This window comes from Myodes glareolus, chromosome 12 (genome assembly GCF_982192425.1).
Source record: "Myodes glareolus chromosome 12, mMyoGla1.1, whole genome shotgun sequence".
Classification (NCBI taxonomy): Eukaryota; Metazoa; Chordata; class Mammalia; order Rodentia; family Cricetidae; genus Myodes; species Myodes glareolus.
Window position 1 is genome coordinate 43784746 of NC_142037.1, and position 12870 is coordinate 43797615.

Here is a 12870-nt window from a genome sequence, read left to right on the forward strand (position 1 = left end):
TACCGGGACCGGTAATCACCAGGGACCAGGAAATCTGACTCACCGCCTGCCCTATACCAGAGAGACCTTGGCGGGGCCCGAAGGAAGAGAGGAAGCCCAGCTTAGACCGAGAGAAGCCAGTCCTGAAAAGGCCAGAAAGAGCCTGCTGAATCTTGCAAAGAGAGCGATTCATCCCATTTGGAGCCTCCTTCCTCCTGGTTCTTAGGAAATCATCACAACACCCCCTTCCCTTTCCCTGGAATTTGCCTTCTCTCTCACCTTTCTTCTTCCCTCTCTCCCCACTTTGATGGAGGCAGGAAAGATTACACTGCCTCCCAGCCCCTTTTCTCCCTCTACTCCAGTCATACAAGGACAAGCAAGCAGAGGCTTGGAGGTTGGGGAGGGGAGAAGCGGTTGCCGCGAATGTTATCAGCCCGCTGAAGGCCTCTGACCATCGTTTTATCTCCGGAAGCTTTTATCTCTCATGCTTACAGCACCTACCTTCAAAGGTCTAAAACTTATGGGTACTCCCCTGCCCTGGACCACACGTAGCGCCCTGTTCTCAGATCTCTGCTTTACAGATGGGAAAGTGAAGCCAGGAGGGCTGCCACTCTCCTGAGCTGGTCTCTCAAGAGCTGCACGCAGCTCAGAACCACAAACACTGACTCCAGGCACTGAGCCCCAGAGAGGAACGCTTAAGCCACAGGTTTGTTGTTCCAGGACAGACCCTGAAAATAATAAGGTTCTCCATGTTAACTTGAGTCACGATCTTATGGCACACATACCCTGTCCCCTGTTGCTAGAAGGGGGAAAACATGACAGAAAAGAAGGCGCCGCCTCTTTTCAACTTCCTCCACAGTGATATTTCCAGTATCACATAAGAGAGCATTTCAAATTGGCAGAATGATGGAAAGAAAAATCACTATTGTATAATCGGACTGAACCGGATGCCGCACCATTAATAGCATTTCCTTCATAAACACTGACTCCGGAAATCCACAAAGACCACGCTGACATCAGAGCTCTCTTCTTGCTAATAATGACTCCCTAACTAGACAAAAGCAAAAGCAAACAGCACCTAACTTTGGCGTCAAGCCTTGCTCAGTGCACAGGCCTCCCTGGAGGAGCCTTAGAGACTGACACAGGGTGGAGGTGGGGCATCTTCAGAGCCCCAGGTTGGAGGCCAACGCTCCTGGGCATCAAGGTTGGAGCCTGTGTTTGCTGCAATTTGGGCTAACCTTGAGGGAAGTGGAGGGTAGTGCCCACTGCCGAGGGCCTGCTGCAGCTGTGAGACCAGCCGAAAGGAGCTGAGTTTACCCACATCAGCTGCTCAGACTTCATATTCCTGAGGAGTACCATAAACAACTCAGGCAGGTAAATGAGGACACGGGGTTTCAATCCAGTGCCAGCCTTCACAGTGACAGGGAAGAGAACTCTGGCTGATCTCTCCCTGAAGAACCACTGGGGATATTCAAAAAACCACCATCCTGAAACTCTCATGGTAATTTTATTCACAATTTCCATGGGTTGCTCGAGTAGGCTGTGTTTGCCCCATGAATAATAACACAGAATGCAGGGCCATGTTTTCCCCCAGATGTGTAATTAGATCATTCTTTCAATCATGCATTTCCTATGCTTAAAAACAAAAGGCTGGTTGCGTTGTGTGGAATCAGTTTAGGGCATTTAGGCAAGCCCTAAACATTTGGTTTTGATGTTTTTGTAGCATTCAAAAAGATCTGAACCAGATAATGTGAGAATCTTTAAAAACACTGAAATGCTTTGAACCATATTTTACAAATTTCAAAAAAAATAAATTGAGTGATTTTCAGTCTACAGCTTGTAATAAATTGCAAAAGAAGGGATTGGAATATAGACCCACGTATGTGGGTAGACTGCCAGGTTCCTGCCTTTGCATGAATGCCCACCCAGAGGTGGCTGGGCTTGCTTCTGTCCAGTTAAGGTGTCACTGTTGGCCAGAAAGCTGCACTTTCTGTAAAGGCCAGACCCACTCCTCATACCTTCCATCACATCTCTTAATGTGCTGAACACAACTGGTGCGAAATAAATCCTGCTAACGCTCACGCACTCATTCATTCATTCATCATTCTTTCAAACTTGTTTTTTTTTTTTTAAATCATCCTATGTGAGCTAGGTACTCCTAGGCTCTGAAGAAACAACAGGGAATTCTGAAGAACAGCAGACAAGAAAATTTCTGTCTTAGGTCTCCTGTTTTAATGTTTTCTAAACCATTACTAATAGAACAGAAAGGAAGAGCAAAGAGATCACCTGCCTTCTGAGGTTCTAGGAAAGGGAGAACGGAGGTGGAGGAGATGGAATTAGCAAGGAGGTGGCTGCTTTGTGGGAGCCTGGTTCATTGAAGCCATCTACAAGTTCTTAGAAAATAAGTCTTTCTTCTGCTGTTAGCATCCTCCTGTGTCAGACCCTCTGCTTTGGACTTATCCTCAGGACACACCCAGACAGTTCAAGACAACTCCTCATTTCTAGAGTGTCTCTCTTTCCTTATTTACAAAACTCGTGATGCCATTCAAGATAGTGTTTATGACCCAATTAAAAAATGGGGTACTGATCTGAACAGAGAATTCACAACAGATGAACTTCGAATGGCCAGAAGACACTTAAGGTCATGCTCAACCTCCTTAGCGATCAGGGAAATGCAAATCAAAACCACTTTGAGATACCATCTTACACCTGTCAGAATAGCTAAAGTTAAAAACACCAATGATAGCCTATGCTGGAGAGGATGTGGAATGAGGGGAACACTCATCCATTGTTGGTGGGAATGCAAACTTGTGCAGCCACTTTGGAAATCAGTGTGGCGGTTTCTCAGGAAACTGGGAGTCAACCTCCCTCAGGACCCAGCAATTCCTCTCTTGGGAATATACCCTAGAGATGCCCAAACATACTACAAAAGCATTTGTTCAACTATGTTCATAGCAGCACTATTTGTAATAGCCAGAACCTGGAAACAGCCTAGGTGCCCCTCAATAGAAGAATGGTTAAAGAAGGTGTGGAACATATACACATTAGAGTTTTACTCAGCGGTAAAAAATAATGACATCTTGAATTTTGCATGCAAATGGATGGACATAGAAAACGCTTTACTGAGTGAGGTAAGCCAGACCCAAAAAGAGGAATATGGTATGTATTCACTCATAAGTGGATTCTAACCATAGTTAAAGGTCTTTGAGCCTATTATTCGTGATCCTAGAGAAGCTAAATAAGAAGACGAACCTGATGAAGATTTTTTAGCTATCCGCCAGGAGGTAGGAAATAGTCAAGAGTCCCAGGTAACCTTGGGTGCATGGGGGGGGTGGGAGGGTTGTTGGAGGGGGAGAGGGTTAGAGAGAAGGGAGTAGGGGAGGAATGGAGAAAGCTCTGTTGACTGGGATGGGGGGAAGGGAGGAAGGATGAATGTGGGATCAGGGAAGAATATATTTCAACTAAGGGAGTCATATTAGAGTTTACAGGAAACTTGATTATATATGGGATCCCAGGTCCAAGGAGAGATCCCCAGATTGTTCTCTGGACAGAGGAGGGGGTGCCTGAACCGGCCTTGGCCCGTGACCATACTGATGAATATTTTGCTTATCACCATAGATCCCTCATCTGGCGTTGGATGACGATACAGATGGAGGCCCGCGTTGGAGCACGGAACTGAGCCCCCCAAGATCCAAATGGAAGGAAGAAAATGACGAAGGACTGCGAGGGATACTATCACCCACTGATACAAGGGGTCGGATCTAATGAGAGTTTACCAAGGCCAGATGGACCGTGACTGAACGAGCATGTGATCCAACCAGATTCTCTGAATGTGGCCGGATTTTCTGAATGTGGCTGGCCTGCAGTCTTACTGAGAAGCCATTGACAATGACACTGGGACTGGTTTCCTCTGCATATACTGGATTTTTGGGATCCAGTCTGTTTGGATGCTCACCTTCCTGGACCTGGAGGGAGGGGGGAGGAACTTGGACTTCCCACAGGGCAGGAGACCCTGACTGCCCTTGGGGACAAAGAGGGAGGAGAAGAGGGAGGGGGGGAGTGGGAGGGCGTTGGGAGGAGGGGCGTAAATGGAAACTCTTTATAATTTAATAAAATTACTTTAAAAAAAAAAGATAGTGTTTATGGATGTCAGGGACAAGACACTGGGAAGATGTGGAGTTTTGCTCTGAGGGCAGGTATAAAGCCATTGCCCCAGAGAAGAGAAATGCATTGACATTTTTTTATTTTTGTTTATTTTTTTTAAAAAAGAAAGAAAACTATTTTTTTTCATTACACATACCAATCCAAGTTCCCACTCCCTCCCTTTCTCCCATTCTTTCCACATATCCAATCCTTAGAGAGGGTAATGCACATTGCTTTGGGGGAAGGTCCAAGGCTGATCAAGGTATCCATCCAAAGATGTAACATGAAGGGCCTGCTTGTTTGTGTTTCTGTCCTGCCCAGCCCCCTAGCTGTTTAGTCCCAGAGAAAAATCACACTGAGATCTCTATAAGTTATAATGCTGATTGGCCCATTAGGTCTAGCCTCTTACTGGCTAACTCTCATATCTTGATTAACCCATTTTTCTGATCTATGTTAGCCATGTGGCTCAGTACCTTTTTCAGTGCAGCGGCTCACATCCTGCTGCTTTGGTGGTCTGGACAGGAGTGCGAGTAATCAACTTCGTCCTCCCCAGAATTCCTCCTGCTCTCCTTGCATCATTTCCACTTCCTGTCTGGATTTCCCACCTACACCTCCTGCCTGGCCAATCAGCGTTTATTTAAAACATGATTGACAGAATACAGACAATTCTCCCACACCACAAAGAGAATAGTTTCCCAAAAAGCCAGTACATACATTAGGGATAAATCCTGGAGTCACTGCCAGTGGCCCCTCAATCTGTTCCAGCCATGCACCTGTTAACCACATTCAAAGGGACTAGTTTGGTCCTATGCTGTTTCCTTCCCAGTCTGGCTGAAGTTGGTGAGCTCCCATTAGCTCAGGTAAACTGTTTCAGTGGGTGAATCCATAACAGCCTTGACCTCTTTGCTCATATTCTCATTCCTCCCACTCTTCAGCTGGACTTTGGGAGCTCAGTCCAGTGCTCCGATGCAGGTCTCTGCCTCTGTTTCCATCAGTTGCTGGATGAAGGTTCTATGGTGATATTTAAGATATTCATCAGTCTGACTACATGGCAAGTCAAGATCGGGCCTCCTCTTCTCCATTGCTTAGGGTCTTAGCTGGGGTCATCCTTGTGGATTCCTGGGAATTTCTCTAGAGCCAGATTTCTTGTTAACCCTATAATGGCTCTCTCAATCAGTATATCTCTTTCCTTGTTCTCATCTCTGTCCTTCCTCCATCTCGACTATCCCATTCCTCAAGTTCTCCTCAACCTTCCCCTTCTCCATTCCTTTCCCCCTTCCACCCTTTCTTTTCTCCCCACCCCTATGCTCCCAATTTTTTCAGGCAATCTTGTCTGTTTCAACTTCCCAAGTGGATCTATATATGTTTTTCTTGGGGTTTACTTTATTACTTAGCTACTCTAGGATCATGAACTATAGGCTCAATATCCTTTTTTGATAGCTAGTATCCACTTATGAGTGAGTACATACCATATTCATCTTTTTTGGGATTGGGTTATGCCACTGAAGATAGTGTTTTCTAATTCCATCTATTTTCAACCAAAATTCAAGATGTCATTCTTTTTTACCGCTGAGTAGAACTCTAATGTGCAAATGTGCCACATTTTCTTTATCCATTCTTTGGTTTAGGGGCATCTAGGTTGTTTCCAGATTCTGGCTATTACAAATGTTGTTATTAACATAGTTGAACAAATGCTTTGTAGTATGATTAACTATCTTTTGGGTATATGCCCAAGAGTGGTATTGCTGGATCCTGAGGTAGATTGATTCCCAATTTTCTGAGAAACTGCCATACTGATTTCCAAAGTGGTTGTACAAGTTTGTTTTCCCACCAGCAATAGAAGAGTGGTATTCAATGAGGTTGCTTATTTGTTTCCCGGCTGCCCAGACTCCCAAAGTAACCACACGAAAACTGTATTAATTAAATCACTGCTTGGCCTATTAGCTCTAATTCTTATTGGCTAATGCTTTTACATCTTATTTTAACCCATTTCCACTAATTATATTTTATCATCAGGCTAATGGCCTACCAGCAAGGTTCTGGCCTGTCTGTCTCCAATGGCTCTATGGCTTCTCCTGACTCTGCCTCCTTTCTCCCAGCATTCAGTTTAGTTTTCCCTTCCTATCTACTCTATCAAGCCAAGCCAGTTTCTTTATTAACCAATGGTATTCACAACATACAGAGAGGAATCCCATATTACCTCCCCTTTTCTGTTTAAATAAAAAGAAAGGTTTTAACTTTAACATAGTAAAATTACATATAACAAAACAGTTATCAAGCAAAAATTGCAGTTACAATATTTATGTCTATCTTTCATCATAACTAAGAAAAATTGTAACTATATATTCTTCAACTCCATCAAAGACTCCAGAAAGATATAATATTATCTAAGTTAGCAGAAAGTGCATTGTAAGCAACTTCCAAAACTAGAATTGACAGAAACACCTCACTGCCTGTACAGTCACCCAAAGTTCTTCTGTATCATTGGAGCATCCATCTTCAGCCTACAGGTCCATAATATCCCAAACTTTTCCATGAAGCAGGAAATTTCAAACACAGTCCTGCCTATATCAGCAATTTGTCAGTCACTTTCTTCTGTGTCCTGCAGAATGTCTAGCAGAATCTTTCATGAAGCAGAAACCCTGAAGTACCATCTCACCTTTACGCAAGTTTAGCAGTCATTTCTCTGTAGGTCCTGAATGTCCAGTTTGTTCCCCTTACTCCACATCTTCTCCACCATAAGCTATCATTGGTGAAAAACTTATTCAACAAGAACTTTAAGAAAGAAATTGAAGAAGATACCAGAAAATGGAAAAATTTCCCATGCTCTTGGATAGGTAGGATCAACATAGTAAAAATAGCAATCCTATCAAAAGCAATCCATAAATTCAATGCAATCCCCATCAAAATCCCAACACAATTCTTCATGGACCTTGAAAGAACAATAATCAATTTTATATGGAAAAACAAAAATCCCAGGATAGCCAAAACAATCCTGTACAATAAAGGAACTTCTGGAAGGGTCACCATTCCTGACATCAAGCTCTATTACAGAGCTACAGTAATTAAAACAGCTTAGTACTGGCATAAAAACAGGGAGGTTGACCAATGGAATTGAATCAAAGACCTGGATATTAATCCAGACACCTATAAACACCTGATTTTGGACAAGGAAGCTAAAATTACACAATGGAATAAAGAAAGTATCTTCAGCAAATGGTGCTGGCATTACTGGATGTCAACATGTAGAAGAATGAAAATAGATCTATATCTATCCCCATGCACAAAACTCAAATCCAAATACATTAAAGACCACAGTGAACCTGATAGAAGAGAAAGTGGGAAGTAGTCTTCAATGCATGGACACAGGAGACCACTTCCTACATATAACCCCAGTAACACAGACACTGAGAGCAACAATAAAGAAATGGGACCTCCTGAAATCGTGAAGTGTCTATAAAGTAAAGGACACTGTCAATAAGACAAAAAGGTAGTCTACTGAATGGGAAAAGATCCTCATCAACCCCACATCAGACAAAGGACTGTTCTCCAAAATATATAAAGGACTCAAAAAATTAGACATCAAAATTCTAAATAGCACGATTAAAAATGGAGTACAGATCTAAAAAGAATTCTCAACAGAAGAATCTCAAATGGCCAAAAGATACTTAAGGAAATGTTCAACATCCTAAGCCATCAGGGAAATGCAAATCAAAACAACTCTGAGATACCATCTTACACCTGTCAGAATGGCTAAGATCAAAAGCACGTATTCGCATTTTTTTTTAAAGATTGCCCTGTTGCCAGGCGGTGGTGGTATAAACCTTTCGTTCCTACTCTTGTGAGGTGGAAACAGTGCAGATCTCTGAGAGTTCCAGGCCAGCCTGGACTACAGAGTGAGTTCCAGGCCTGGCAGGACTGTCACACAGTGAAACCCTATCTTGAAAAAAAAAAAAAAAGATTGTCCTGACAGTAATTTGAAAAGGGAATGAGGGGAGAGGACAATATGATGGAGGAAAAATTGCCTAGGATGTGAAAGTAGCCATCTTAGTGAGCAGATGCTGTGGATTGGACTGCGGTAGAAAAGTGGAAGTTGGAGGAGGCAGATGTAGCACCTGAGCAGCAGCAATGCTGGCAAGAGCTGCAAACGAATTGCATCTGGGAGAAGACTATCCCAAGGATGGCTCCTGGTACTCTGGTTTACATAAACGATGGGACATTCGAAGAATCTTACAGAAAAACAGGACAGAACACTGAGAAAAGGGTGGGCTACCTGAGTTTTTGTTTGCTTTTGTTTTGTTTTTTTACAGCCGGTACCCAAGGTATATTTAAATAAGGAAGTCTAGCAGGTGCCGTGGGCTGGAGCTCAGGGATGTGCATCTGGGGATCATCAGAACATTGTCACTGAAGCGTGTGGGCAATGATGTATCAAGAGGGAGAAAGGATAAAGAGGGGTACAGCCTTTAGGAAGACCCACACTTCCTGACTGGGGAGATAAAAATCTGCAAAACGAGAGTGAAAGGGAATAGCTACAGAGAGAGATGTCATGAAATCCGAAAGAAATGTGTATGTCAAGGAGGAACTGCTTATCAGCAGAGCTAAGTAGTAATAGAAGATGTAACAGGAATGAAGGTCAAACTCTCCACATTCATACACCCTGTGCATAGTACATTATACACTCAATGGTTATTGATAGATTAGTCCAACAATAGACCCTGAATTGTAGAAGAGAATGTGCTGTGATAGCAAAAACACAAGCTTTGAATCCAAGACCAGATGGTTGCTAACTGTCATGAAGAGCATCAAAAAGGATCAGAGCCTGGAGGTACTGGAGATGCTCACTAGAAGAAAACCAGAATCATGCTCCTGTGTCTCTATGAAAGGTACAGGGGTTTCCTTCCTGGGGTCATTTGAGTCATTTGTACATGTCATTTTAGAGAAATGAGGGGAAATGGCAGGGTAAGGGAAAGCCTCCATTAACGCTGGGGATAAGGGGAGGCTGGAAATAAGGGAAACCATTGTGACAAAGTCTCCACGTAAGAACACACTGATCCAGGCATAGGGGTACACGCGTGTAGCCCCGGAACCTGGGAGGAAGGCTGAGCAAGACCAGGATCGGGACTGCAAAGCCATCCTTGGCTACACAGCAAGGCCACTCTGGTCAACTTGAGACCTTTCTCAAAACATGAACGAAAAAATTAAAATTCAAGTCTCATTTTTCAAGAATATTGAATATAATAAATTCACAATGTAAGCAATATATTAAGTGATGTAAGTGGTGTATCAGCTTTGATAATTCATACCCATTCATAGGACAACAGAAGGCAAAAAGGTCTCGTTCAAAATGAGTCCATCCGTTAAAGAAGAGGAATAGACTGTTGCTAGGTAATGGCCTTGGAAGTTTACTTTTCAAATTAGCCCCAAAAGGGATGTCACATACCACACATTAATTGGGGACACCTGAAAAAAAAAGATTATATTTAAGAAATCTGTTTCCTGAAAGTAAAACAAAAGTTATTTGTTTTGTAAACTCTAGAGGGGAAAAAAAACCCCATAAGCTCCTATGAGGCCCTTTCAGAATTACAAATTCCAAAAGGAATCCAAATAAATTAATTTGGAAAGCCCCTTGAATTCTTTGGCCTGAAATGAAACTTGTGGGTCATCCTTCAAAGTCTTGCCATGCCTACTATCAATATTTTATGGTGACATTTTCCTAAACAATTTGAGCAAGGACAGAATGGTATAATCAAAGATGCTTGAGTAAGTAATAAGCAAACAGATGTGTTTAAGATAGCAGTTTTAAGAGCAACAGCACATTTTTAAGAAACAAAATACAGGAGAGGCCTAATGTGTCCAACATTGTTAAGCAATGACCTTATCTGTACGAGGACATTTTCCAGATAACAGCTGATTTGACAAGACCGCACTTCAAAAAATGACCTTGATAAAGATGATTTTAAGAAGTAATACACACTTCCTCTCTGGCTCTCTGGGGCTCATCTACTGTCTTTGCTATTCCTGTCTTTCAGCGATCAAGGTCTTTGGCTGTTATTATTTATTGAGATGTCCATAGGACACAGACATTCATTGGCAGGGTTGACCACAGTTCCTGGGGGTTTAGCTATGGACCCAATTACTGTGTGTTCATATCTGCCCCCTTCTTTCTCTTCCCCTTTTCTTTTTAAGATTTATCTTTCTTATGTATACTGTGTATCTGTGTGAGTATATGCCTTGGGGTGGAGGAAAAAATTCTCAGGAGCCAGAAGAGGGCTTTGGGGCCCCTGGAGCCGGAGTTTCAGAAATTTTTGCAAGCTGCCTAACATGGGCACTGGGAACTGAATTTTGGTCCTTTGGAAGGAAACACAACACTCTTGCTTAACTACTGAGCGATCATCTGATGGATCATCTCTGACCCATCTTTCCTTTTCTCAAAACTGTCCATGTAGTTTTCTCTGTTGGCCCTTCTTCCTTTTCATACTTCAGAAAGTGTCTTTTCTATTTTCAACAGCATATGTTCACTCCATAAAACTAGAAATATGGAAAAATTCAAAGTCACCTCATATAGGAATGTTCTGCTTGCCAGTTTTTAAACTCATGGTTAGTTTTAAAACATGGGCCAAGAGCAGTAGCTGCAGCAATAGCAGATAAGATGTGTAGTCTGCTTTCCGAACTTCATGTAACAAATGTCTTTCTTCCAAGTAAACATTTTAAATGTAATGTGCCCCTCCCATCACAGAGATTTTCTTTACTCACACTATTCTCCTTGCACGTCCTGTCTGGGTGACTTCTAGGTTTTCTATACCATCTGAAAGCTGAATACCACACTTCACATCACACTCTTGGGCAGTCACCTCCCAAAGCGTTAGAGGAAAATAAAACCCACCCTAAAGGCTTTATGTAAAGGCACGGATGTATGTGCTTCATAATTTAGATTTAACGATATCTGCTAAAGTGCACATGTATTAAAACAATTTTTTGCAAGGCCAGGTGCGGTGGCATAAGTATTTAATCCCAGTACTCAGGAGGCAGAGGCAAGTGGATGTCGATGAATTCTAGGCCTGCCTGGTCTACATAATGACTTCCAGGCCAGTCAAGGCTACATAGTGAGACATTGTCTCAAAAAGAAAAGAAAAGAGCATTTCAGCACTGTTCATATGCTCCAAAGACAGGACTCTATGACTAAGGGATGGGTTTAAACACCTATACAGGGAAATATGACTTTTAAAAAAGGTTGATATAAGCCCATATTGGATTAAATATGGAATGATCACTAAGATGTGTTATAATAGGAATCTATATGCTCAGATAACTGTACACACTCCTGCACCCGTACACATTGCAAAATCGGAGACAGGAAGGCATATACATGCACATGCTTTAAAAACATCGGTTGTTTCTGGAACGATAGACAGGAGCCAGCCCAGTGACAGCCTCAGGTTGGCAGGCACTGGGGTAGGACGTTCACTCCTTGTTACTCACCCTGCTAGGCTAACCGAGAGTTGTGGTTGCCGCTGCTGCTTTACCGTGCATGCGCACATCACTTTTCAAGCCACTGTGAATGAATTTAGTTTCTTCCGTTTATAGAAAACAATAGCAATATCAGATATCTACAGAAAGCGTTTTCTCAGCTGAGACACCCTCCTCTCCAGGGATTCTAGCTTGTGTGAAGTTGACGTAAAACTAACGCGCACACTGTTTAATCTGCACCATGCCAAGGCGTTTGTAAAGGTCCAATCACCTTCCACGCTCACAGTGATCCTGCAAGGCTGACAACTGTCATGTTCAGACTATTGATAAAGGGACAGTAGTTTAGGTCATTTGGCTAAGAGCATTCTGTATAGAAACAGCTGAGATGTTGATGGGAAGACAGGCCTGTGGTTGCATTCTTAAGTCCTTAAACCAAAATATAGGCATAAAGCTGTCGACAAGTCCAACCGGGCTTCATGGAGGAAAGAAGTTATTCTCTTAGGAAGCGGAAGATCCCCACAGATAATAGGACGCTAGGACGCATTTTTTCCCATATCTTCTGCTCAAAACTGGAAGCATAGAACAGCGGTGAGAAATGGCGACACTGGGTAAGGACTGATGCTGGGTATTTTGGCATTTGCGATGTACTCTTTCCAGAAAAAAAGACAAAATGTTTTTATCTGTATCCAGCGTGTGTTCAGATGTAAGCAGAGACCAGAAGAGGGCTCCCGATCCTCCGGAGCCAGAGTTCCAGGCAGCTGTGAGCAAGCTGCCAGGCTAGCTCCAGCTCCGGGATCTGAACTCATGCCCTCTAGAAAACCAGCAAAGGGCAGCAAGTGCTCTTGATCCCTGAGCCATCTCGCCACGCCTGCAACGTACGCATGTGTGGTTTAACATGGGAATAACTAGAAAAATGTTTCCCTACTACGAAGAGCTCCTCCTGCATCCACCCCCATGCCCTCGCCGTTTGTACTTCCTGTCTCCGGGGTCCACTTGAGATCTCTGAGGACAAACACTGCCATGCCTCACTCCCTACACTGTTCTGTCCAACATGCTCTCTCTCTATAGTTGCCTGTCCCTATAGCCAGAATCACAGAGACCTTTTAAAGCCCGACCAGAGTCTGCCTCCCAGAACGTCCCTACTCATCCACATCAAGGGTCAGCGCTCCCTCTTCTCCAGAGCTATCTTCAGTAATTCTCTCAGTGGAAACCCAAAGAACGCAAAAGAGATGTAGATTATCTCTAGCATCTGTTTATTTATTTCCTATCTGTCTGAGAGCT